The sequence below is a fragment of the Tamandua tetradactyla genome, chromosome 2 (assembly GCF_023851605.1).
Source record: "Tamandua tetradactyla isolate mTamTet1 chromosome 2, mTamTet1.pri, whole genome shotgun sequence".
Taxonomy (NCBI): Eukaryota; Metazoa; Chordata; class Mammalia; order Pilosa; family Myrmecophagidae; genus Tamandua; species Tamandua tetradactyla.
In genome coordinates, this window is record NC_135328.1 from 51,807,336 (window position 1) to 51,834,270 (window position 26,935).

The following is a 26,935-nucleotide window of genomic DNA, read 5'->3' on the forward strand; positions in this document are numbered from 1 at the left end:
TTTAATGACTTAAAGCATTTATATAATTCTTCAGAAAAATTTAAATGTGTCATATAGATCAAATAGTGATCAATTTAATAATACTTAATTCTTAATAATACTTAATCCTTTTCCTTTGACTTTCTTCATCAAGTTACTTTTCTTTCTGTTCATAGCTAAAATATTCTCTTAGTGGTTAATGGAGCTCTAAAGGTTTCATCTCCTTTAATATTGTGTGTGACACTAGTATGAATATTATTTTATTCTAAATCCTAAACCAACTTGCATTTATAGCTTAAAACATGATCTTTTTGTTTTGATTATAATTTATGCTTATTAAAATAATTCAAAGACACATATAGACAACAGCTATTTAAGAAATTTAGTAGAAGAAAAAGGCCTATTTATAAGAACAATGAAAGCATGAAATTCCCAGGAATAATCTTAAGGCAACCTAAAATCTAAATGAAGATATCACCAAAATGCTATAAAGGATATAAAAGAAGACATAACCAAATGGAAAGATCCAGCACCATAAAAGTATCGGTTCTTCCTATATTAATCTACAAATTTAATGCAGTGCCTGAAGAAGTATATGAAATGTCTTGCCTTTAGGGGGTGCAAGGATAGTTCGGTGGTATAATTTTTTTTTCTAAACTTTTTTTTTAATTAATTAAAAAAATTAACAGCAAACAAACAATAAGATATCATTCCATTCTACATATATAATCAGTAATTCTTAATATCATCGCATAGTTGCATATTCATCATTTCTTAGAACATTTACATCAATTTAGTAAAAGAAATAAAAAGACAACAGAAAAAGAAATAAAATGATAATAGAGAAAAAAAAGTTATACATACCATACCCCTTAATCCTCGCTTTCATTTACCACTAGCATTTCAAACTAAATTTAACATTTGTTCCCCCTATTATTTTATTTTTATTCCATGTGTTCTACTCTTTTGTTGATATGGTAGATAAAAGGAGCATCAGACACAAGGTTTTCACAGTCACAGAGTCACATTGTGAAAGCTGTATCATTGTTCAGTCATCATCAAGAAACATGGCCACTGGAACACAGCTCTACATTTTCAGGCAGTTCCCTCCAGCCTCTCCACTACATCTTGAACAACAAGGTGATATCTCCTTAATGCGTAAGGATAACCTCCAGGATAACCTATCGACTCTGTTTGGAATCTCTCAGCCATTGACATTTAGTCTCATTTCACTCTTTCCCCTTTTGGTCGAGAAGGTTCTCTCAATCCGTTGCTGTTAATTCTCAGCTCATTCTAGGCTTTTCCTCAGTCCCTTGATGCTGAGTCTCAGCTCATTCCAGGATCTCTGCCCCACGTTGCCAGGAAGGTCCACATCCCTGGGAGTCATGTCCCACGCAGAGAGGGCGGGGGTGGTGAGACTGCTTGTCATGTTGGCTGGAGGGAGAGGCCACATCTGAGCAACAAAAGAGGCTCTCTTGGGGGTGACTCTTAGGCCTAAATTTTAAGTAGACTTGACCTATCCTTTGTGGGGTTATTGTGGGGTTAAGTTTCATATGAACAAACCCCAAGACTGGGGGCTCAGCCTATAGCTTTGGTTGTTCACACTGCTTGTGAGAATATCAAGAATTCGACTTGGGGAAGTTGAATTTCTCCCCGTTCTCACCATTCCCCGAAGGGGGCTTGCAAATACTTTTCCAGTCACTGATCAAATCGTTCGGGGATCCATTGGGGCATCACTCTGGACCAACCAACTGTGTTAGTTAGATTCAGTTGTCAACTTGGCCAGGTGAGCATACCTAGTTCTGTTGCTGCGGACACAAGCCAATGGTATGTGAACCTCATCTGTTGCTAATTACATCTGCAGTCGGCTAGGGGGCGTGTCTGCTGCAATGAGTGACATTTGACTTAATTGGCTGGTGCTTAAATGCGAGAACGCAATGTAGCACAGCCTAGCAGCTCGGCATTCCTCATCTCAGCACTCGCAGCTCAGCCCAGGCCTTTGGAGATGCAGAAAGAAGTCACCCCAGGAAAAGCTGTTGGAACCCAGGGGCCTGGAGAGAAGACCAGCAGAGACCATCCAGTGCCTTCCACGTAAGAAAGAACTGTTGCTTCCTGTTTGAATGGAGCTCGAAGGATATTAAGGAATGATGAGAAAGAAAGAAAGGAAGAAGGAGAGAAAGAAAGACACAGACGGGCTCAGGGGGTCTGAAGCTTGAGTTTACTTCAGACAGACTTCAGACAATTTTATTCTTAACCAGATCCTGGTTATATACCACAGGATGACAATAGGCATGCATGCATTTCCTGAGGGAACAAAGTTCTTATCTTTCAGTGTTCTTCCTTTGTACTTAAAATAACCATTTGGGGTAAACAAACATTCTGTTCCTCCTAGACTGTCTTACATAAATCAGATAACATAAAGCAGCTTACTGCCGCCACAACCCTAATGCCATCTACTCCCAAGTAGTTCCGCAGGTCTTATGTTAATCCTATCTCCTACATTTCCCCCTTTTTATTTTATAAGTCGAGGTGACCGCACCTGTCTTAGGTTGCCCTTAGGCTCTGAAGGGTCTTACCCGTCATTGGCTGCCAGTCAGGCTCTCTGACTTTGATATAAGCAGAGGTGACCGTGCCTGTCTTAGGTTGCCCTTAGGCTCTGAAGGGTCTTACCCGTCATTGGCTGCCAGTCAAGCTCTCTGACTTTGATTATCTGTTGTTAAACACAGCTGAGGAGGAAGCGAAGTATAAACAGCCCCAAATTTAGGATTATTTAGCTCTTGGGTAAGTGATTGTGTAATATCACCTCCCTAGGCTACATGTAAATTATTCTGAGATAATTCTAATACCCCTTTTTTGCAATTCTAAGATATCAGGACTTAGATCTGAAAGCCTTAAAAGATGCCTTTTCCCTTTTCCCATTCTATTTCAGACAGGCCATATGTTAAAATAGGGTAATACAAAAACTGCTCTCATTCCTTTTACACTTTAAACTTTGCAAAAAATTTAAATTATACATTTGATCTCCAATATGAACCAATGTCATTTCTATATCATTTAGTCTATTATTAATTTGCTCATCAATGAGATTGTCTATGCTACAGTTCACTGGTGTTTTTCTAACAATGCTGCATCTGTATAGTTTGTTGCAATGCAGTTCCAGCGACTGCAGCCACTGTGTTGCTTCCAATGATTCCAATGACAGCTGCAATAATGAGTCCAATTAGTCTCTTAGTTCTTTTTAGATATTCTTTTGCCAAATGGATCAGTATATGTGTTTCTGGAGAGGATTGCAAAGATCTTGACATCTGCACCAGCAGCCAAATACCTCTTCTTCTCCTTGCTGCTACAATCATCTCATTTTTCTGCAATATAAATGCTTGGAGATAAGTGAATAGAGAATAATTCTTATAATTAAAAGTTTGATTTCCTGTATGTATATAGTGTTATGGTGGCTATTTAGAGAAAAGTTATAGTTACTAGAATATGCTGTTAAGATTGGTCCCAGTCCTAAGAAAAATTTCCCATAAATTTCTCTGACTAATGTATTTATCATCCCAAATTTTGGCACAAATCATCCTCTATGTAATAACTCTGGTTTAACTTGCCTATCCATATAGTCTCAGTTATCTTCAACCCCACAGGGGAATCTTACAATTCCATAGGAATCATTAATTATGATAACTGCTTGATCCATATGACATGACTGCCATCCATTCCAACTTTCTTTCCCATCTATCAGGCAAGTATCCTTTGTATCCATAGAGTTATGCATACAGGTCTTTCTAAAAATGGAAGAATTAAATTTGACACCAGTTTTCTTCTTACTGGACCTGGGAATCCTAAACTTGTATTCAGATTATTTTGGTAAAGTTGGATTGGCCCATGTTAGGGCTCACAGATAAACCCAATAAGTATAAATATGTCCCTGTCCTTCATCAATTAAAATTATATGTCCTATGATATACATTACCCATTTAGTTATTTTTGTCCGGGTTGACATGTCTGGGTTTTATTCTCTTCGAGGGCATCCAAACCAAGTTTCCGTCATCTGCAATGACAAGAGCAAATCCCCTACCCCACACCTTTACCATTCCTGGTTTCCATAAATCATCTTTAACATCTTTCCAATAGATTGGCTACAGCTGCAGTTCTGTTTGGGTTGTATCATTTTTCTTTCCCAAATTACTAAAATAGTGTTCTGCAGGAGTCTGTGATGAATTATCAAAAATGTTTTTAAAAAATTTAAAGTAAACAGTGGTTTTTGCTAATTGATGTTTTGGTGTAAATATTTTCATAACATCATCTTCCTGATCTCCCCCCCTTTTTTTTATGAGCATAGACTTTAACGTCTGGTTTGTTCATTCAATAATTCCTTTCCCAGAGGGATTATGTGGAATTTTTTGTGATATGAATAATAGGAAAAGTAGTATAAAATTTACAAAATTGTTTTCCTGTATAAGCAGGACCATTGTCCATTTAATAGATTGGGGGCACTCCATAACAGTAAAAGCATTAAGTAAATGTGATTTAACATGGCAGAAATGCTCTCCAGATTGTGTGGTAGCCCAGATGAAATGAGAACAAGTGTCTATGATAACATGTACATATCGCATTTTACCAAAATGTGAAATGTGAGTACCATCCATTTGCCATAATTCATTTGCTTTTTGACCTCGAGAATTAACCCCTGATGCAAATGGGAGTGCATTTAAGGGTCCACAGGTTGGACAAGTCCTAACAATGTCCTGAGCTTGCTGTTTAGATAAAGATGGAAATTTCTTTCCCAGCCCTTTGCTATTGATGTCAATTTGTGAAGTGTTGTGGGATCTTGCATTAAACTCACAAGACTATCTGCTTGCTGATTTTGTAATGACAAGGGACCCCAAAGATTAGTATGAGCTCTTATATGCATGATAAAAAGAGGATTAATTTGACTTCTGACTAGTGTTTGTAAATGTAAAAACATTCAGGAGAGTTCATCTCTTTCAAACAAAGAAGCTGTCTCAATGTGAGTAACTGTTTGGCAAACATATTCAAAATCAGAAACAATATCAAGAGATTGTGGAAAACTTTGCAATACTTGAATTACAGCTGCTAATTCAGTAAGCTGGGCTGAGGTATAAGGCATTTTCTAACTTGTTTTCCACTGGGGTGACATATGCAGCCTTCCCATTAATATTATCATTGGTAAAGACAGTAATAGCTAGCGGGGAAGCTGAAACTATTTTAGGCAAAATCCATTGTGTTCATTTTTAAAAATTGTAAAAGTTTTGATATAGCAAATGATTATTCATTTGTCCTTTTAAGTCACTTAATGCTATTTGCCAAAAGGTATTGAAAATATATAGACTTTGAACCTCTTCCTTTGTGAGATCACACACTATGCGATTAGGATTATGACTTCTTAATTGATAATATTTTGGTGACTTTTGGCTATTAAAGAAATAATCTTTTGCAAATATGTATTTAAACATCTTTGTCAATTGTTTGGTAAAAAAATCCATTTTAAAACACCATCTTGCTAAAATAGGCCTGTGGGAGATTGCAAGGTAAAGAAAATAATAAAAACAGGGTTTTTTAGATCTATTTGAACAAGCTGTCCTTTTTTAATGCATTGTTCAATTAATTGTAACTCTCTTTCAGCTGCAGCTGTTAACTGCCTTTTGCTTAATAAATCGGAATCTCCTTGTAAAATATCAAACAAGTTTTGTAACATATAATTAGGAATCCCTAAGGTGGCAGGTAGCAAAAATGAATGCAGAGTGCCAATAGTGACGTTTACCCATAGTAAATGACCAGATTTTTTAAATTGAATTCATTGGATTGATTTAAAAGGAATGCAGGAATGTGGATTCCTTATCATTGGTTGTGTGTTTTTGCTAATTTTAAATTTATTGCATGCAGTTTTTATGGTATTTTCTCACAATAGTGGCCAAATTTCGATTTGCTTACATGACCGGGCCCAGTTGGGTCCTCTGGGAAGTGGCTAGGGACCAAGAGGAGCTTCCTGAGACCTAGATATCTTTATTAAAGTACACCTCCTTCTGGGGGGATAGCCAGTCCTCCCAGCTAGAATGTACATTTTAATTATTCCTTACCAAGGTCATGTGATAGCAACATCAGTTGCATGTAATGGCAACATCAGGTGAAAAAAAGACTCCACAAGTGTATTTTTTCCTTGCATTCAGCCCTCAAATCTGATCTGCTCCCAAAATAAGCCATGGTTATTTTAGGATAAATTTAGTTTATACGTATGTAGTTTATACAAAGACTGGACAAAGCCTTAAGATATTTTGAATTAAAGGAATATAGGTATTTATATGATTTGAATATGATTTATCCAGTAATAGATTCATTTATAGTAATAGTATTTAGATTAATAGATTAAGCCACCTGGTTTAGGGCAAGAAAAGAAGCAGTTTTTGCCAGTATAATGATACCCAGGAGAAAATCAGTATTTTTTATACAGATAACAACAGGATAAAAGTTAACATAAGTTATTTTGATAAAACACAGACTCTTTGCTTTTTAACTAATTACTTAGAAAATTTTTTTTATATCTTTTCATTAGAACAGGCTAAGAGTCCAAGAAAACATTGTCATTTTAGACTCATTAAATCTTTCTTGATTTTAACCATAATTTCTATTTTTACAAACCCTCAGCACTTATTATATTAGTTTAGGCTTGTCATTTAGTAACAGTTATTCATTTTAGGATAAAACTATTCTGTTTTCCTATTAATAAAAATACATCTTTCATATTTTTAATACTTAAATCATTACTTTGAACAAATATTTTACCACATATAATTACCATCAAAATTAAATTTGTTAGAATAATGTTAAATACTTAAAATACTTTAATTAATGTTTCAAATATGCATTAACTATCAATATATAGTTTTTAACAAGAATTTTTCATTTTAAAGTTCTTAAAATATATTTCTTTTTAAAATATGAGTAGGAGCTAAACTCATGGCCAGTTTCCAAATTGCTGTTTGTAAAAGGAGATGGGGTTACTATTCCCATTCTTGGTCACAAGGTTTTATTTGTAGCATAGGTATAATTTCAGTAGAATAATTATTTAGATTAAACAAAGGTAACTTAATAGAACACTTTGAGTCAGAACTACAATCCTGAATTGCATACCCCTTAGGGGACCGATCTATTATAATTCTACAGGAACCATTAATTAGTACTGACTTTTGTTTGGCATGGCATTGTTCCTATTGAATATTTTCTGACTCAGGTGTATATGAATTTTTATATAAAAGTAGCTCATATTACGACTTCCGGAGAAGATGGCGGCTTAGTAAGACGCGCGGGTCTTAGTTCCTCCTCCAGAAAAGCAACTGAAGAAACAGAAACAATACGAAACAGCTCCCGGAGCCACAACAGAGACCAAAAAGACAGTGTACCCCATTCTGGAACGGCTGAACGGGCAGGGAGAATCCGCTGCGGTGAGATACCCGAGGGGCGCGCGTTTTCCCGGCCGGGGCGGCTGGTGACTGGGGTCCCCTCCACGCACGTGGCTTCCCGGTCTGACTGGGAACGTTGGATAGCGGGGCCCTCCCGCCACACTTGGTGTCTCGGGCCAGCTGGGCTATTTGGACCGGCACTTCCCCAAGCCGTGGCGGCCGGCGACACCCCCTCCACGTGCGCGGTTTCCTGGGCCGACTGCGAGATTCGGGACCCGCAGACAGACGAGCGCCACGAGCACCACCTACTGGGCAGGAAAAGAAAAACAGAGCCCAGAGATTACACAGAAAAACCTTTCAACCAGCCGGGTCCCACACCCAGGGAAATCTGATCAAATGCCCAGACACCAGCAGAAAATAATGGATGACGCTCGGAAAATTGAAGATATGGCCCAGTCAAAGGAACAAACCAATAGTTCAAATGAGATACAGGAGCTGAGACAACTAATGCTGAATATACGAACAGAAATGGAAAAACTCTTCAAAAACCAAATCAATAAATTGAGGGAGGACATGAAGAAGACATGGGCTGAACAAAAAGAAGAAATAGAAAATCTGAAAAAACAAATCACAGAACTTATGGGAGTGAAGGACAAAGAAGAAAAAATGGAAAAAACAATGGATACCTACAATGGTAGATCTAAAGAGACAGAAGCTACAATTAGTGAACTGGAGGATGGAACATCTGAATTCCAAAAAGAAACAGAAACTATAGGGAAAAGAATGGAAAAACTTGAACAGGGGATCAGGGAACTGAACGGCAATATGAAGCGCACAAATATACGTGTTGTGGGTGTCCCAGAAGGAGAAGAGAAGGGAAAAGGAGGAGAAAAACTAATGGAAGAAATTATCACTGAAAATTTCCCAACTCTTATGAAAGATCTAAATTTACAGATCCAAGAAGTGCAGCGCACCCCAAAGAGAATAGACCCAAATAGGCGTTGCGTTCTCCAAGACACTTACTAGTTAGAATGTCAGAGGTCAAAGAGAAAGAGAGGATCTTGAAAGCAGCAAGAGAAAAACAATCTGTCACATACAAGGGAAACCCAATAAGACTATGTGTAGATTTCTCAGCAGAAACCATGGAAGCTAGAAGACAGTGGGATGATATATTTAAATTACTAAAAGAGAAAAACTGCCAACCAAGACTTCTATATCCAGCAAAATTGTCCTTCAAAAATGAAGGAGAAATTAAAACATTTATAGACAAAAAGTCACTGAGAGAATTTGTGACCAAGAGACCAGCTCTGCAAGAAATACTAAAGGGAGCACTAGAGTCAGATACGAAAATACAGAAGAGAGAGATGTGGAGTAAAGTGTAGAAAGAAGGAAAATCAGATATGATATATGTAATACAAAAGCCAAAATGGTAGAGGAAAATATTATCCAAACAGTAATAACACTAAAAGTTAATGGACTGAATTTCCCAATCAAAAGACATAGTCTGGCAGAATGGATTACGACCCAGCAATACCACTGCTAGGTATCTACTCAAAGGACTTAAGGGCAAAGACACAAACGGACATTTGCACACCAGTGTTTATAGCAGCATTATCTACAATTGCAAAGAGATGGAAACAGCCAAAATGTCCATCAACAGACGAGTGGCTAAACAAACTGTGGCGTATACCTACGATTGAATATTATGCAGCTTTAAGACAGACTAAACTTATGAAGCATGTAATAACATGGATGGACCTAGAGAACATTATGCTGAGTGAGTCTAGCCAAAAACTAAAGGACAAATACTGTATGGTCCCACTGATGTGAACTGACATTCGAGAATCAGCTTGGAATATATCATTGGTAACAGAGACCAGCAGGAGTTAGAAACAGGGTAAGATAATGGGTAATTGGAGCTGAAAGGATACAAACTGTGCAACAGGACTAGATACAAAAACTCAAAAATGGACAGCACAATAATACCTAAGTGTAATGTAACTATGTTGGAACACTGAATGGAGTTGCACCTGAAATATAGTTTTTTGTTTGTTTGTTTGTATCTTTTGTTTTTGTTTTTTTCTTTTTCCTTTTTATATATATATATTTTTTTATTAGTATTATTATTTTAATTCTCTTCTCTATATTAACATTCTATATCTTTTTCTGTTGTTTTGCTAGTTCTTTTCCTAAATCGATGCAAATGTACTAAGAAATGATGATCATACATCTATGTGATGATACTAAGAATTACTGAGTGCATGTGTAGAATGGAATGATTTCTAAGTGTTGTGTTAATTTCTTTTCTTTTTTTTGATTAATAAAAATTAAAAAAAAAAGTAGCTCATATTGATGCAAAATTTTTATAATTATGCATCCCATGTTAAGTTATTTATTTGCTTTCCTTTTCCCTTGCCTCAGGTTTACACTTCTGTGTTTCTATTTTGAAGTTTTTTTTTTTTTTTTTTTTTTTAAGAAATAGCTTCTTTCTTGAAGAAGCTTTTTTAACCTCTTTTTCCCAACTAGAGTTACCTTGTCCCTGGCTATTATTTCCTGGCTGTGTCATCTTCATGCTATTAACTATTTCCCTTTACTATTTTCTTCCTAACAACAAGAACACAGTTTCTTTATTTTTCCTAAACTCCCTTCTGTTATTGCCCCATGTGGACTCACTGTATTGTCATGGAAAACTGTTTTCAATTCAGAACTTTCTTCACTCCTTTTCCCTCAATGTCTCCCATCTCACTATGGGGAGTCTGCTTTAGACTGTTCTCTGCTTTATCCACAAAGTCTTTTTTCCTTTAAGATACAAATAACTCAAACTTTGTTAGAACCTTATTTTAGTAATGACACCCTGATGTTTTCAACACATAAACATACAAACATACATACATACATACTCCATACTTCTTCAGCCGCCTATTATGATTACCCGTTACCCTGATGATCCAAGGAAAATGCTTACTTTACCAATATGACTCGAGTCCTCTTCTATCGGCTGGACACACGTGCCTCTAATGAGACTTTTCCTTGGTTCCTTAATATTGATTTGGAGTCTTCTTCTTCGGGCCCCACGTTGGGCGCCAGATGTTGCTTCCTGTTTGAACGGAGCTCAAAGGATATTAAGGAATGATGAGAAAGAAAGAAAGGAAGAAGGAGAGAAAGAAACACAGACGGGCTCAGGGGGTCTGAAGCTTGAGTTTACTTCAGACAGACTTCAGACAGACTTCAGACAATTTTATTCTTAAGCAGATCCTGGTTATATACCACAGGATGACAATAGGCATGCATGCATTTCCTGAGGGAACAAAGTTCTTATCTTTCAGTGTTCTTCCTTTGTACTTAAAATAACCATTTGGGGTAAACAAACATTCTGTTCCTCCTAGACTGTCTTACATAAATCAGATAACATAAAGCAGCTTACTGCCGCCACCACCCTAATGCCATCTACTCCCAAGTAGTTCCGCAGGTCTTAGTTAATCCTATCTCCTACAGAGAACCTCAGTGGAAAGTTAGCTGCCTTTCCTCTGAAGAACCAACAAAATAAATCCCCTTTTATTAAAAGCCAGTCCGTCTCTGGCGTGTTGCATTCCGGCAGCTAGCAAACTAGAACACCAACAAAATCTCATGTCCTACTCGGTGGTATAATTCTTGCCTGCCGTGCGGAAGATCTAGGTTCGGTTCCTGATCCATGCACTTCCCCAAAGCCAAACAAACAAACATTCAACAAATGGTGCTGCAATAATGAGATATATGCATGGAAAAATAATGAAATATGACCCTGCCATACACCATACCAAAAAAGAAAAAAGTAATTAAATGAGTTAAATGTCTTGCCTTTTATTTCAGAATTGAACAAGCTAATTTTGAAGTTCATGTAAAGAAAATCTGAAAAAAGGAAACTAATAAGGGGAATTAGCCTTACCAAATAATTAAACATATTAAAAAATTATAATCATTTAAATCATTGCATTAGCACATGAATAAATAGACCAGTGAATAAAGAATAATAGAAAGTCTAGAAATAGATCCAAATAGATGATAGGAAATCCATGGAGGATAAATCATTGGGAAAAAGTTAGATTATTTAATAAATGGTTTTGGAATTACTGGGTAGCCATCTGGAAAAAAAATTGGGCTGTATTTTCTCTTTATACCTTCTACCAAAAAACCTAGATATATCAATAATTTACTTATTTTAAAAGATGGCTATGAAAGTACTAGAAGAAAATGTGAGTTTTTTTTTTAGAGTAGGAAGGCCTTTTATAGTAAAACTCAGAAGCCATAAAAAAAGTTAAAAAATTGCTAAGTCCAGCAATATTAAATAAAAAACTTTGCAAGACAGAAAAGACAAGGATAGCACTATAAATAGTCAACAAACTCATATCATAAAGAATTTAGACTCTTAAGAAGAAAGAAATCATATAAATCAATAAGCAGACTATCAATAACCAAATAGAAAAATGGACAAAAGCTATGAACAGAAGCTATGAACAGATTCATGTAACATTCTTATTGAAGGATTTGGATGGATATGAGTACTCTTATATTTTGCTGAGTAGGTATCAATTGGTATAACTTTTTTGTTAATGTTTTTTATTGTGAAATATAACATACATACAAAGAAAAGAAAGAATAAGCAATAATTTTCAAGTAACACGTCACCAAGTAATTGCAAAACAGATTTCAGTTTGTTATGGGTTACCATTCTGCTGTTTCACATTTTTCCATCTAACTGCTCCAAGAAATTGGACGCTAGAAAAAATTTCAATATAGTGATTCAACAACTATACTCATTTATTAAATTCTATTTTCTTTGTTTTATGTCCTCCTCCTTTGATCCTTCTCTCAATTTATAGGGATCTTTAGGCAGTGCCTATTCTTTTTCTGTTGTGATGGGGTGTCCATACTAAATGATAGGGAAATATAATTAGTTGATAAATTTGGAGAGGCTTGTCCTTCTGGATTTTAGGATTTGTCTGGTCTAGGAACCCTCTGGAAATGATAGGTTTCAGGAAAGCGTGCTTAGTGCATGAAACTTATAGAGTCTCAGTTAGAGCCCTAGGTATTCTCAAGAGTCAACAGGAGTGCTCCAGACAACTACTAAATAACCAGAAGCAGAAGCAGAACAGCTCCTGGGGCCACATCAGTGACCAGACACACAACGCACCCCAGTCTGGACCAGCTGAACCGGCTGCAAGCCCCCCAGAACCGTAAGTTCCCAAAGCTGCGGTGGCCGGCACCCCTCCCGCACACGCTACTTCCCAGAGGGGAAAGGAAAGGACATTACAAGCAGCAGGGACTGAGCACAAACAAATGCCAACTGTGGAATTAATTAACAAATTCTGACAACTACAAATAGGCCCCCAGCTTAGGTGAACCTGGTCAAAGCGGAGGTTGCTCATTTTTGCCCTGGTGCCAAGGGGGCAGGGCTGACAGAAAAAGGGGGGGGGGGGAAAGGAAGGAAACAGAGGTTTGTGGCTATGTTTCTACAAAGGCTTGACTGCCTTTGGATATAGCCTTAGGACGACTTATCAGGCTGCAACTGTCCCAGGCATAGGCAGAAGTGAGCTCTGTTGGGGGCTTGTCTGGAGCCTGTGCCTTCCCCAGGGGAGGGGTGAAGCCCAACTCAGCTGGAATCCCTTCCTGAAGGTATTCAGACACCAGGGCTTGGTAATTTGAAGCCATTAAAACCAGCCTACAACCTCTCCTCTGTCTCCACCACGCCCCCAGCAGGGAGAGTCCGCCAAAGTTAAAGGTACTGCATCACCTTATGCTGGTGGGACCTGCAGGCACACAGGTACCACATACTGGGCAGTATAAGAAAAACAGAGTCCAGAGACTTCACAGGAAAGTCTTTCAACCAGCTGGGTCTCACCCTCAGGGAAAACCGACACAGATGACTCTTTCCTCCTGATAGGAGGACAGTTTGGTCTGGGAAAATCTGGCTGGGGTCTATAATATCTAAGTAGACCCTCCTAAGTGTGGGGGGAGAAACATGCCACACAAGCAGGACAAGAAACAAGAAAACAAGAACTGAAAAATTCTCCTCTGTTAAACAAAACTTAAGCTAGACGTCCAGATAAAGCTGAACTGAATGTCAAAGAACAGAGAGACAACAAATTCATCCAGCAAGAAAACCCTAGGTAAAAGAAGTGAAAGCAGTCTCCAGAATAAACTAATTAAATGCCCAGACACCAGCAAAAAATAACAAATCACACTAGGAAAATTGAAGATATGGCCCAGTCAAAGGAACAAACCAGCAATTCAAATAACATACAGGAGCTGAAACAATTAATTCAGAATATACGAACAGACATGGAAAACCTCATCAAAAACTGAATCAATGAACTGAGGGAGGATATAAAGAAGGCAAGAAATGAACAAAAAGAAGAAATTGAAAGTCTGAAAAAAGAATCACAGAACTTTTGGAAATGAAAGACACAGTAGAAGAGATGAAAAAAAACAGTGGAAACCTACAATGGTAGATTTCGAGAGACAAAAGATAGGATTAGTGAACTGGTGGACGGAACATCTGAAATTCGGCAAGAAAAAGAAAATATAGGGAAAAAATGGAAAAATATGAGCAGGGACTCAGGGAATTGAAAGACAATATGAAGCACACGAATATATGTGTTGTGGGTGTCCCAGAAGAAGAAGAGAAGGTAAAAAGAGGAGAAAAACTATTGGAGGAAATTATCACTGAAAATTTCCCAACTCTTATGAAAGACTTAAAATTACAAATCCAAGAAGTGCAGCGTACCCTAAAGAGAACAGATCCAAATAGATGTCCTCCAAGACATTTACTAATCAGAATGTCAGAGGTCAAACAGAAAGAGAGAATCTTGAAAGCAGCAAGAGAATAGCAATCCATCACATACAAGGGAAGCCCAATAAGAAGACTATGCGCAGATCTCTCAGCAGAAACCATGGAGGTGAGAAGACAGTGGGATGATATATTTAAATTATTGAAAGAGAAAAACTGCCAACCAAGAATTCTATATCCAGCAAAACTGTCCTTCAAAAATGAGGGAGAAATTAAAACATTTTCAGACAAAAAAATCACTGAGAGAATTTGTGACCAAGAGACTAGCTCCTCAAGAAATACTAAAGGGAGCACTAGAGGCAGATAAAAAGACAGAAGAGAGAGGTGTGGAGAAGAGTGTAGAAAGGAAGACTATGAGTAGAGGTAAAAAGAAGGAAAATTAGATATGACATATAAAATCCAGAAGGCAAAATAGTAGAAGAAAGTACTACCCATGCAGTAATAACACTGAATGTTAATGGATTAAACTCTCCAATCAAAAGACATAATCTGGCAGAAGGGATTAAAAAACAGGACCCATCTATATGTTGTCTCTACTCAAAGGACATGAGGGCAAGGACACAAATGGACATTTACACACCAATGTTTAAACCTTGTGTCTAATGTTCCTTTTATCTACCTTGTCAACAGCTGAGTAGAACGTATGGAATAAAAATAAATAATAGGGGGAACAAATGTTAAAATAAATTTAGTTTGGAATGCTAGTGATCAGTGAAAGGGAGGGGTAAGGGGTATGGTATGTAAATTTTTTTTTTTCTGTTTGTTTTATTTTTCTGTTGTCCTTTTATTTCTTTTTTCTGAATTGATGCTATTGTTCTGGGAAATGATCAGGATGATGAATATGCAACTGTGTGATGATATTGTGAATTGCTGAGTGTATGTGTTGGGAATGTTTGTGTTTCTTGTAATTTTTTTTATTTAATAAAAAATTAAAAAAACAAAAACAGTCAACAGGAGTGATGTTTGGAGTTTAGCAAACATGGCAATTAGCACTGTCTAACTGAAGCTTGCCTAAGAGAAGCTTCCAGAATAGCTTCATGACTCTGTTTCATCTCTGTTAGCCACAGATACCTTATTTTAGTACACTTCTTTTCCTCTTTTGGGTCAGGAAGGCGTTCTCAGTCTCATGATGCCAAGGTCAGGCTCATCCCTGGTGGTGGGGATAATCATTTTACTTGCAGAGTTGGGCTTAAGAGGGAGAGAGAGGCATGTCTGATCAACAAAAGAGGTTTTTCTGGAAGTTACTCCTAGGTATAACTATAGATAGACCTAGCTTCTCCACCACAGAAATAAGCTTCAAGAGCAAGCCTCAAGATCAAGTTCTTCGCTTATTGACTTAGGAGTCCTTTATGTTCCTTGGTGGTAAAGCTTAATAGTTCCATGTTTTTTCTTCTGTCCCTAAAGGGACTTTGCCAATATTTTTTTATCTGTCTGCTCAAAATACTCTGGAATGTAATCAGGTATTACATTAAGCTATGCAGTATTAGAGGCTCTCATTCCCATTCTGGGCTCTATGTGTTTTATTTGTTTAATGAGCTATCTAGACATGTTGAGTTAGATTATGTATATAGAAAATTTAGGTTTTGGACAACGTAAACCTCTGTTCCTTTGGTCTCATACAGTAGGTGAAGTTCAGAAATAGCAACAATGTCATCTTTACCCTTGTATACTGATTTACCTTATTCCTGACCCAGTTGGTTTCATTCTTATCTCCAATTGAAGCCTGATCTCTTTTCCGGTTTCTTTAATATTGTTGTATGTAGCAGTGCTGACTTTCAGAGCTGCGGAACTCCAACTCTGAGTCTGATATGTCACACAGGTAGCCAAAGTTCCAGGGAGATAGAAGGTTATACATCTATAGCACAGCATCTCTAAATCTAGAAATAACATTTATAGCTCTGACCTAAATATGACTGCTATAAGAGATTACAATCTAGGCCTCAATTTTTAAATAATATATCTAAAAGAAAATACCATGTAATGTCACAAGGTTCATTCACTTCACTGCAGGCCCCACGACTTCATTCCTTTCTGTAGCCTCACAATATTCCATCAAATGTATGCACCAGAGTTTAGTCATTCTTTTTCTCAGTCACTGTATCCTTCAGCTACCTCCTTCCATTGGGCATCATGTATAATGTCCACAGTCAACAATCCATGTCTTGCATTATCTTCACTTAGTTATACAGTCATCAACACACACAATTTTAGACAGTTTTCATTGGTCCAAAGAGAAAAATAACTGATAAGCACACTAACCAAAAAGAAAATTCAAACCTCCCTTTGACTCTTGTCTCTCCCCTCTACCCCCAATTATTTACCCCTGGTATTGCTATGGTACTGTTGATGTCTTCCTGTTAAAGATAGATCATAGCATGCAATGGTAGTTCCCCCACCCATACTCCTTTATGATATACTCTTTGTATAAAATTCATACCTTTAAAGTAGTTCATACAAGAACTTATTTATATTTGTAGTGTTAATTGCTGGGATACACGGCTCTATACAACCCCTTTCAGTCATGTTCACCTTCGATATGGCAATATTATTTATAGACCTACTAATGAACTGCCTTTACTTCTGTCCATTTCCTTACATTTAAGTTCAGCCTCATTAGGTAATCGTTCACCCATATCTCTAGCTTCTGTGTATCTCTGAGTCCCCTATATTCTATGTTATAAGCCTCTGAGTTTTCCTATATCAAAGTCATAAAAACTAAATCATACAGTATCCATCCTTTTTATATGACTTACTTCACTCAACATTATGTCCTCAAGGTTCATCTATGCTGTCATATGCTTCAGGACCTCATTTTGTCTTACTGCTACATAATACTACATTGTATGTATTTACCACATTTTGTTTAACAACTTGTCTGTTGATGAACACTTTGATTGTTTCCATCTTTTGGCAGTTGTGAATAATGCTGCTAGGAATAGATGTGACTGCTGTATGAACTTACAATCTAGAACCCTTTACAATAGGCCCCAGTCTGATAACCCATGCTTTTGACTTCAGTTCTCTGAGTTTGTATATTATAGTTAGTCCATGTGAGTGAGGCATGGTAATATTTGTCTTTTTGTTTCTGGCATTTCATTCAATATATTGTCCTTAAGATTCATTTACCTATTTGCATGCCTCACAACTTCATTCCTTCTTTCAGTGTCTCAGTACTCTGTTGTATATATTATATTGTTTTTTTTTTTTTTTGCATGGGCAACCACCAGGAATTGAATCCAGGTCTCTGGCATGGCAGGCGAGAACTCTGCTTGCTGAGCCACCATAGCTCGCCCATTACTCTCTTGTATATATGCACTACAGTTCCCACTTCCTTTCCTCAATCATTATTACCTTAGGCCACCTCCATCCATTGCAAATCGTGAATATTGCTGCCATAAACACCAGTGTGCAAATGTCCATTCTTATCCCCACTCTCAGTTCTTCTGGGTATAAATGTAGCAGCGAGGTTGCAGGATCGTATGGCAACCCCACTTCTAACCTCCTGTGGAACCACCACAGTGCCTTCCAGAGGCTGTACCTCTCAGCTTCCTTACCAACAGTGAACAGGTATATCTCCTTTTCTACATTTTCTCCAGCACTTGTTTCTCTCTGTTCATTTTTAATTTTTAAATTTAAAAAAAAAATATGACAAGAAAGAAACATGTTCTTAACATATGATCATATGTTCTACATATATAATCAGTAACTCACAATATCATCCCATAGTTGCATTTTCATCATCATGATCATTTCTTAGAACATTTGCATCAATTCAGAAAAAGAAATAAAAAGACAACAGAAAAAGAAATCAAACGAAAACAGAAAAAAAAAGAATTATATGTACCATACCCCTTACCCCTCCGTTCCATTGATCACTAGCATTTCAAACTAAATTTATTTTATCTCTGTTCATTTTTAAGCAGTTATATTTGTACATGATACAATTCAACTTGAGTAGAAAATCAGTGTTTCCTGGTATAATCACATAGCCATGGCTTCGCCACCACAATTCTACGAATAGTTTTTAATTATTAGCCTACCATAGTCTGAGATGTATCCAGGTATTACATTAAGCTATACAGAATTACAAGGCCTCGTTCCCATTGTGTAGTCTAGAAGTTTGGGTTGTTTAAATGAGCTATCCAGATGTGTTGATTCAGATTGTGTAAACTGTTATAACTTTTAATGGAAAGCATGATAGTATCGGAAATCAAAAAAGCACTTACCTTTTGACCCAACAATTCCACTTCAGGAATTTGTACAATAAATACATTCACATTCAAACAAAATGTCTTGTTTAATGACAAATCTGTAGCATTTCCCTCCCCCAGCTTTATTGAGATATAATTTTCATCCAGTAAAATGGACTCATTTTAAGTGTATAGTTTGATGAGTTTTGGTAATTCTATTCAAGTATATGCAGTAACCATGAGCCTTATCAATATGTAGAACATTGTTGTCAGTCCAGTAAGTTCCCTCTTGTCCTTTTGCAGTAAATCCTTGATCTCTGGCCCCAGCAAACCCTGATCTGCTTTCTGTCATTATAGTTTTTCCTTTTCTAGAATTTCATATAAATAGAACTAAATAGTATATGTGCAGACTTTTCTGTTTGACTCCTTTTAGTTAGCACAATTTTATGTGATTCATCCATATTGTAACATGTAACAGTACATTATTCCATTTTTTTAATATTAAGAATAATGTAGGGGGTGCGAGGGTAGTTCAGTGGTAGAATTCTCCCCTGCTATGCAGGAGACTTGGGTTCAATTCCTGGCCCATGCACTTCCCAAACAAAGAAACCAACGAAAATAAACAAAAAATTCAACAAATGGTGCTGCAGTAACAGGATACGCACATGGAAAAAGAATGAAATGTGACCTCCCCCCCCACACACACAGCATACTAAAAAAAAAAAAGAATAATGTATTGGAGAAGGGGCCGAAGATGGTGGAATAGGATAGGTCGAATTCACCCTTGCTCTAAGGAACAGCTGAAGAAGAGATGGGAGGGCAACTGAGATGGTGATTCCAGAGTGTAAGTGACCTGGGAGGGTCTTCTGTACCATGTAGGGAGGCCCTGGTTGCAAAAGCTGAGGAACTGAGAACCAGAGAACCGGAGATCATCCGACTGGTGCAGACAACCTAATGTGGAAGCCCAGAGCCCTCAGAAGTGCACGGATGTGGAGATGGGGAGATGGGACTAGGAAGTAAGCCAAGCCACGTTCCTTGAATGTACTTCCTTCATCAGTGTAGCTCTGCGACCCGCGTACCCCACACCCCACGCATCTGAACCCTATCAGGGTTCCACCCCCCCCCCGCCCCGTGTGCCAAGTGCCCCTTCCCTGTCATCCCCCAAGTGTATCTGCTCCAAACTCCCACTCCAACCACACATGCCTTACCTACCTCTCCTGTGCAGGTGCCGTCTTGCGCCACTCCTCCTGAGCCCTACCTCCCCCTCCCTGCCCCCCGCAGGCATTCGCCAGTGCATAAAGGCTGCGGGCACTTACCTCCATACCCAGGGTACACCTGCCCCCAGCCCATACGGTTGCACAAGCCCTCCCTGCTCCCCTTGAGCTCTGTGCACATATACATCAGTTTATGGCCCTCCCAGATCTACACATGTGCACGACTCCCAGTTCTCTGGGCAAATGCTGACCTGCACAGCCGGGCCACATCCCCTCTCAGCCTGTGCACTTGCAACACCAACCCGCTGTTGAGCTCTGTGCACGTGCACAAAGGGCCTTAAGACCTTGATCAGTGCACACCAGGGCCCCACCCACCAGACCCTTGTACCTGCACCGCCACATTCTCCCTGCTACTGGGTGCCCATGCTTACAGGCACCAGTGTAGCATCCCCAATCTGCGTCTATATGTGTGCTGCAATGTATCACCACACTTTTGTGCCCCACACTGTGCCCCACATCCTGTTCCACATCCATCCTGCAAATACAAAGCTTTAGTCTACTGAAGGAAATCAACTTCCAAGGTAAACCAATCAAGATATTTACATGCCGCAAAGACAACTGAAGCTCTCTAAGCATATCATGATGCAATATCCCAGCCTGATATCATTAAAGATATCATACTTAATGACCAAATTGAAACACCAGCAGAGACTCAGACATTGGAATAACTAATTAAAGATGTACGTGTAATTCTACTAAATAAAATAAATGGGATGGAGATCAAGAAGACACTAGAAGAGCATAAAGAGGAATTTAAAAGAATAAATAGAAAAATAGCAGATATCACAGAGATTAAAGGTTTCATAGACTAAATAAAAAATATTCTAAAGGCACACAACAGCAGATTTGAAGAGTCAGAAGAAAGAATAAGCAAACTAGAGGACAGGACGACTGATTTCAAGCACTCAAAACAGCAAATGGCAAAAAAGATGGAAAAATTTGAATTGGGTCTCAAGGAAATGATGGACAAAACAAAGCACACAAATAGAATCATTGGTGTCCCAGAAGGAGAAGAGAAGAGTAAAGGGCTAGGAACATTAGTTGAGGATATATTGGGGGAATCCCAACCCTTATAAAGGACATAAATATGCAAATAAAGGAAGTTTAGTGAACTCCAAATAGAATAAATCCAAATAGGCCTTCCCCAAGACACATACTAATCAGTCTGTTAAATGTTGAAGAGAAGCAGAAAATCGTGAACGTGGCAAGAGAAAAACAATCCACTACATACAAGGGTAACCATGAGACTGAGTTCAGACTACTCAAGTGGCACTATGGAGGTGAGGAGGCAGTGGTGTGATATGTTTACGAACCTGAAAGAGAAAGACTTCCAGCTGAGAATTCTACACCCAGCTAAATTGTCCTTCAAAACAGGGAGGGATTAAAATTTTCAGACAAGCAAATCCTGAAAGAATTTGTCAACATGAGACCAGCCCTACAAGGAATACTGAAGGGAGTTCTGCCAGTTGAAAAAAAAAAAAAAAAAAAAAGGCAGGAGAGGGAGTTCTGGAGGAGGGCACAGAATTGAAGAGTACCAATAAAGGTAACTTAAAGGATGAAAAAAGAAAGAGGGAAAGGAAAATATAGATCTGACAAATAAAACCCATAAGATAAGATGGTGGATTCAAGAAATGCCTTTTCAGTAATAACTCTGAACATTAATAGACTAAATTTACCACTTAAAAGATACAAACTGGCAAAATGGATTAAGAAATAAATCCAGCTATATGCTGCTTGCAGGAGACTCATTTTAGACATGCAAATACAAATAGATGGAAAGTGAAAGGATGGAAAAAGATGTTCTATGCAAGTTGTAACCAAAAGGAAGTAGGAGTAGGTATACAAGTATTAGACAAAATAGACTTTACATGTAAAGATGTCATAAGTAACAAAGAAGGACACTATATATTGATAAAATGAACAATTCACCAAGAAGAAATAGCAATCATAAATGTTTACGTTCCCAATGAAGGAGTTCCAAAGCACATGAGACAGACATTGGCAAAACTGAAGGCAGCAACAGATGTTTCAACAATAATGGTAGGAGAGTTCAATACATCACTCTCCTCTATAGATAGGACAACCAGGCAGAAGATCAACAAGAAAGTAGAGAGGTTAAGTAACTTGATAAGTGAATCAGACCTAGCAGATATATATAGGTCATTACACCCCAAAACACCAGGACATACATTCTTCTCTAGTGCTCATGGAACATTATCCAGGATAGATCATGTCCTGGGGCACAAAACAAGTCTTCATAAATTTAGAAACATTGAAATATTCAACGCGCTTTCTCTTATCACCGTGGAATGAGGCTGGATAGCAATAACCACCAAAGAACAAGAACTTTCACAGATATATGTAGGTTAAATAACACACTCTTAAACAACCAGTGGATCAAAAAAGAAATTGCTAGAGAAATCAATGGCTATCTGGAGATGAATGAAAATAAGAATACAGCATATCAGAACTTATGGGATGTGGAAAAGACTGTGCTAAGAGGGAAGTTTATTGCCCTAAATGCCTATATTAAAAAAACAAGAAAGAGCAAAAATCGAGGACTTAACTGCTCACCTGGAGGAACGTGAGGAAGGATAGCAAACTAACCCCAAAGCAAATAAAAGAAGAGAAATAACAAAGGTAAAGCAGAGTTAAATAAATGGGCGAACAAAAGAACAGAAAGAATCAAGAAAAAAAGGTTGGTTCTTTGAGAATATCAGTAAAATTGTTGGGCCACTAACAAGGTTGAGAAAGAAGAAAAGAGAGAGAGGAGGCAAATAAAATCAGAAATGAGAAGTGGTGCATTACCATAAACTGTGAAGAAATAGCAGAAATCATAAGAGGATACCCTGAACAACTATATGCCAACAAAGTGAACAACTTATATGAAATGGACAAATTCCTGGAAACACACAAACAAGCTAAACAGGAAGAAATAGAAGATCTCAACAAAGCAGTCACAAGTAAAGAGATTGAATCAGTCATCAAAAATCTTCCTACAAAGAAAAGTCAAGGCCCTAGATGGCTTCACAGGGGAATTTTATCAAACATTCCAAAAAGAACTAACACTAATTCACTCACACTTTCCCAAAAAAATTGAGGAAAAAGGACACTAACTCATTTTATGAAGCTAATATCATTTTCTTAAACTTTTTTTATTGTGTAATATAACATATATATAAGGCATAAAAACAATAGTTTTCAAAGCACTCTTGAACAAGTAGTTACAGGACAGATCTCAAGAGTTTGTCATGGACTACCATACCATCATCTCAGATTTTCCCTTCTAGTTGCTCCAGAACATCAGAGGCTAGAAGAAATAAATATGTTTTTAATCATCAGTCAGCTTTTTTTTCTTTTTTGTGAAAAATAACATATATACCAAAAAAACCCCAATAAATTCCAAACCCCAGCACAACAGTTAGTTGTAGAACAGAACCCAGCCTGGCATGGGTTACAATTCCACATTTCTAGGTTTTTACTTCTAGCTGATCCAGTACACTGGAGACCAAAAGAAATATCAGTATAATGATTCAGCAGTCATACTTGTCTGCCAAACCTGACCCTCTCTGTACAACTCCACCATCACCCTTGATCCTTCTCCCACTTTTTATGGGTATTTGGGCTGTGTCCATTCTGACTACTCATGTTGGAAGGGCTGTAAATAATAAAGGGTGGGGAGATGGAACTAGCTGATGTTCTGGAAAGGCTGGCCCCTCTAGGTTTCATGACTTTTCTGGTCCAGGAATCCATCTGGAGGTTGTGGTTTCTGGAAAGTTGTGCTAGTGCATGGAATCTTTGTAGAATCTTGTATATTGCTTTAGGTGTCCTTTAGGATGACTGGAATGATTTTGGTTGGGCTTTGGCAAATTATGATAGGCAGCAGTGTCTACCTGAAGTTTGTGTAAAAGTGACTTCCAGAGTAGCCTCTCAACTTTATTTGAACTCTCTCAGCCACTGACACCTTATTTGTTATATTTCTTTTTCCCCCTTTGGTCAGGATGGCATTGTTGATCCCACAGTGCCAGGGCCAGAATCATCCCTGGGAGTGATCTCCCACACCACCAGGGAGACTTTCACCCTTGGATGTCATGTCCCATGTAGGGGGGAGGGCAATGATTTTACTTACAGAGTTTGACTTAGAGAAAGTGAAGAACTATTAAACTTTACCACCGGGGAAACACCTAATACTGTGTCAGACATTAGGGACACCCAGGTCAATAGGCCAAGCCCTTGATCTTGAGGCTAATATCATTTTAATACCAAAACCGGGTAAAGATGTGTAAAAAAGGAAAACTACAGGCCAATCTCCCTAATGAACATAGATGTCGAAATTCTCAACAAAATAATAGCAAATTGAATCCAACAACACCTTAAAAGAATTATATACCACGACCAAGTGGGGTTTATACGAGGAATGCAAGGATGGTTCAATATAAGAAAATCAATTAATGTAACATAGTGCATTAACAAATCAAAAGGGAAAAATCACATCTCAATTGATGCTGAAAAAGCATTTAGCAAAATTCAGCATCTTTTTCTGATAAAAACATTTCAAAAGATTGGAATCTAAGGTAACTTCCTCAATATGATAAAGAGCATATATGAAAAGCCAATAGCTATCATCGCGCTCAGTGGAGAGAGATTGAAACCTTTCCCCTAAGATCAAGAATGAGACAAGGATGCACTCTATCACCAGTATTATTCAATATTGTACTAGAAGTTCTAGCAAGAGCAGTCAGGCAGGACAAAGAAATAAAAGGCGTCTAAACTGGAAAGGAAGAAGTAAAACTTTAATTATTTGCGGATGACATGTTATTATTCTTGGAAAATCCCGAGAAAACTACAACAAAGTTACTTGAGCTAATAAATTCAGCAGGGTGGCAAGATATAAAATTAATGTGCAAAAATCAGTAACATTTCTATACACAAGCAATGACCTAACAAAGAATCAGTTAAGAAAAAATATCTATTCAAAATAGTAGCTAAAAGAATCAGGTACTTAGGAATGAACTTAACTAGGGACATAAAGCCCTTGTACACAGAAAAGTACATAACATTTCTAAAAGAAATCAAAGAAGATCTCAATAGGTGGAAAGACAATTCCTGCTTATGGATAGGAAGATTAAATATAGTTAAAATATCAATTCTACCCAAACTGATCTACAGATTCAATGCAGTACCAATCAAAATTTCAACAACCCACTTTGAAGACTTGGAAAAGCTAGTTAACAAATTCATCTGGAAGGGAAAGAGACCCCAAATAGTTAAAATCATCCTAAAAAAGAAGAATGAAGTGGGAGGATTAACACTTCCTGACTTTAAAACTTATTATAAAGCCACAGTGATCAAAACAGCATGGTACTGGCACAAAGAAGTATTGACCAATGGAATCGATTTGAGAGCACAGAAGTAGACCACCAACTGGTCTCCTGATTTATGACAAGGCCCCCAAATCCACGGAACTGGGACAAAATAGTCTTTCAATAAATGGGTATTGGGAGAACTGGATGTCAGTAGCTGAAAGAATGAAAGAGGACCCTTACCTTACACCTTATATAAAAATTAACTCAAAGTAGATAAGACACCTAAATAAAAGAACTAGCATCATAAAGCTTCTAGAAGAAAATATGTGGAAGCATCTTCAAGACCTAGTAGCAGGAGGTAGCTTCCTAAACTTTACACCCAAAGCAGAAGAGACAAAAGGAAAAATAGATAAATGGGAACTCCTCAAAATCAGATGCTCCGGGAGGGGCCAAGATGGCGGCTTAGCAACGTGCGCGTTTTAGCTCGTCCTCCAGAACAACTACTAAATAACCAGAAACAGTACAGAAGAGCTCCCAGAGCCACGATAGTGACCGGACACACAGCATACCCCAGTCTGGACCAGCTGGACTGGCTGCGAGTCTCTGGAACAGTGAGTTCCCATAGCCGCAGAAGCTCCCCAAGCCGCGGAGACCGGCGCCCGGTGCCCCTCCCCTACAGGCAGCTTCCCGGAGGGAAAGGAAAGACACTCTAACAGTAGCAGGGACTGAGTCCAACCAAACACCAATTGTGGCATTAATAAACAAATTGTGACTACTAAAAATAGGCCCCCAGCTCAGGCGAAACTGATCAAGGCGGAGGGCGCTTATTGGGCTAACTAAAAAAGAGGAAAGGGAACAAAAAGGAGGCTTTCGTGGCTGTTTCTACGGAGGCTTGGCTGCCTCTGGATTCAGCGGCGGGATTACACAGGCTGCAACTGCCCCAGGCATACGCAGAAACAGGCTGCTTTCAGGGCTGTCTCCCACCTGAGCCTTCCCCAGGGAAGGGGTGAAACGCAACTCAGATGGAATCCCCAATTCCCCACTCTAATCAATGGACAGAACATCTAGACAGAGGATCAATAAAGAAACATAGAATTTGAATATTACAATAAATGAGCTAGACTTAACAGACATTTATAGGACATTACACCCCACAACAGCAGGATACACCTTTTTCTCAAGTGCTCATGGATCATTCTCAAAGATAGACCATATGCTGGGTCACAAAGCAAGTCTCAACAAATTTAAAAAGATTGAAATCATACACAACACTTTCTCAGATCATAAAGGAATGAAGTTGGAAATCAATAATAGGCAGAGTGCCAGAAAATTCACAAATACGTGGAGGCTCAACAACACACTCTTAAACAACCAGTGGGTCAAGGAAGAAATTACAAGAGAAATCAGTAAATATCTCGAGGTGAATGAAAATGAAAACACAACATATCAAAACTTATGGGATGCAGCAAAGGCAGTGCTAAGAGGAAATTTTATTGTCCTAAATGCCTATATCAAAAAAGAAGAAAGGGCAAAAATTCAGGAATTACCTGTCCACTTGGTAGAACTGGAGAAAGAACAGCAAACTAACCCCAAAGCAAGCAAAAGGAAAGAAATAAAGATTAGAGCAGAAATAAATGAAATTGAGAACATGAAAACAATAGAGAAAATCAGTAAGACCAGAAGTTGGTTCTATGAGAAAACCAGTAAGCTTGATGGGCCCTTAGTAAGATTGACAAAAAGAAGAAGAGAGAGGACGCAAATAAATAAGATCAGAAATGGAAGAGGAGACATAACCACTGACCTCACAGAAATAAAGGAGGTAATAACAGGATACTATGAAAACTTTATGCTAATAAATACAACAATGTAGATGAAATGGACAAATTCCTAGAAAGGCATGAACAACCGACTTTGACTCAAGAAGAAATAGATGACCTCAACA

At 38.0% G+C, this 26,935-nt stretch overlaps 1 protein-coding gene across 3 annotated transcripts in view; it reads left to right on the top strand.

The window, feature by feature from the left end:
- Positions 1-26,935, top strand: part of NUP188 (nucleoporin 188) — a 116,443-nt gene that overhangs the window by 30,694 nt on the left and 58,814 nt on the right. The window lies entirely within an intron of this gene.